This window comes from Citrus clementina, unplaced genomic scaffold, assembly GCF_000493195.1.
Source record: "Citrus clementina cultivar Clemenules unplaced genomic scaffold, Citrus_clementina_v1.0 scaffold_9, whole genome shotgun sequence".
In the NCBI taxonomy this organism is placed as follows: Eukaryota; Viridiplantae; Streptophyta; class Magnoliopsida; order Sapindales; family Rutaceae; genus Citrus; species Citrus x clementina.
In genome coordinates, this window is record NW_006261964.1 from 28,291,196 (window position 1) to 28,293,815 (window position 2,620).

Consider the following 2,620-nt stretch of genomic DNA (forward strand, 5'->3'; position numbering starts at 1 on the left):
ACTTATTATTCCACCGGTTTTACATTTGATATACCTACTAAATTCATTAAATGCCAAAATTTTGGATTATATTCTAAGTAATTTTCATTTTCCGTTCGATGAGCTCCTAATTTTCGTTACACTTTCTCTCTTATTGGTTCATGTGTTTCAACTAATTGTTACTCTAATTTTGTGTTGAATATTCCCATTAATTTGGTAAGATTCTAATTATTTCGGTTAGGTACCCAATTTATTTTTCATAATTTTTTTTTTTGGTTAGAAAAGTTTCTAATTTTAGTTATACTTTCTCCCTTATAGGTCTATATATTTCAACTATTATTTCACTGATGTTGCGTTTAATATTCCAATTAACTTGGTGAGATTCTGGTTGTTTGGGTTAAATACCCAATTCACTTTCTTTTTGTTAGATTAGTTCCTGATTTTGGTAAAAAATTTTCATTTATAGGTTCATATGTTTCAACTTATTATTCCACTGGTTTTACGTTTGACATTCCTACTAAATTCGTTAAATGTCAAAATTTTGGGTTATGTTCTAAGTAACTTTCATTTTCCGTTGAATGAGTTCCTAATTTTCGTTGCACTTTCTCTCTTATTGGTTCACGTGTTTCAACTAATTGTTACTCTAATTTTGTGTTGAATATTCCCATTAATTTGGTAAGATTCCAATTAATCCAGTTAGGTACCAAATTTATTTTTCATAATTTTATTTTTGGTTAGTTAAGTCTCTAATTATGGTTATACTTTCTCCCTTATGGGTCTATTTGTTTCAACTATTATTCTACTGATTTTGGTTTGAACCTTCCCATTAACTTGGCAATATTCCAATTATTGGGTTAAATAGTCAATGTACTTATATTACCAATAACAATAATATTAATAAGGTAAATTATGTTTAACCCCTTACTATTTTAGTAAATATCAACTTACTATATAGTACTGAAAAGCTTTGTTATAACCCTTAATCTTTTCTAATATTTGTCTATAATCTAAGTCCATTTTTTTTTTCTATTTTCTTCACTTCAGGTCTCTTGAATTTGATTGTGTGTGTGTGTGTGTGTGTGTGTGTGTGTGTATATATATATATATATATATATATATATACTTGAGCGTGTAATCTTTACACATATTTATTCTCATTTTATCATTTTAGTTAAATTATTTTTAAGGTATCAAAAAAAATAATGGGTTTCTTTTTCCGCTCTTCTCTTTACCTCTTTTAAATAATTTTCTTTTTATTTTTTCAAAAATTTGTCAAAAATTTGACAGTAAATTAAAAGTAGATGTAAAGGTGCTTGCAATTGTTGTGTTTTTCAAAAAATAAAAATTAATTTTTTAAAAGTTTTGATAGCATAAATTATAAAAAATGTTTAAACTTACAAAAGTTGAAATTTTCTTAATTTATTTGTGTTGAATTATCTTTTTGTTTTTGGGGAATCAATTGAATTGATAAGATTTCTTGAACTTGAATTTATTTATACTTAAATTTTGATCTTTGTACATGTTATGCCCATTTTATCATTCAATTAACCATATTTATTAATCTTTAAACCAAAATAAATCAAGAATTAAGATTTTTTTGAATTCAAATTAAATTTTTACCGCTCTATTTTCTTTTCAAATTAGTTTTATTAATTTCCAATTACTTCAACAAAATATTTATGTTATTAATTATAAATATTATTATATTATACTTGTATTATTACCACTATTATTTTTTAAAACTATTACTACAATTATTATTACTACAATCATGAGATTTTTTAACAAAATTTTTTTATAATGAGTATTTTTCTTTTTCATTTTAAAATATGTGTATAATTTTCAATTTATCAAATAAGTTATTCAATATAATTTTCAGAAATTTGTTATGGCCAATATGGTACGATGAAAATATAACATTATAGTAAGAACATTTTGTAATATGATTTAGCATGTTTAATTAATTTATTTTTTTCAAATGGTCTTTTTTACTCATAAATTTATTGGCATTTATTTGCAAATAGAATTATAATGTCCTAGTACTTTATCCTATGCACTTAAAAATTACTCAAATCAAGATTTTCATTACAAGAATGAGAACTTCGATCACTTAAGCAGTTAGTTACAATAGTAACCTAATGTGAGGCTTATTGAAAAGTTAAAATTACAAAAAGAGTCGAGCCTAAAACCACTTTTGTTCATAAATTTTTTTTACAAGCTTGTGAGAAAATAACTCTTTAAAAACTATTAATATCAATAAAACTATTACAAAATTAAATCAATTCACAACTTCCAAAAGCCAAATCAAATGCTACTAATTTGAGATTTAGATTTCATGGGTCTCTGCATAAAAAAATACAAAAACCAAATGAAATTCGAAAAAAAGGCTGCAAAAAAATAACAAAAATATTCAGATTTCAAATGTATGATCTAAATTCTTAGGCAGAATCAGATATCTATTGTTTTCAACAAAAAAATTGAAACTTAAATATAAAATAACACAAAACTATATTCTAATTTTAACAGCATATTTTTTTATGATTTTTTAACAACAATATTCAAAATATATAAAAAAATCCTCGACTAGCATACTCATTCTACGGAACTTGAAGTGTTGAAATTTCTTTTTTCAGTTTGAAAT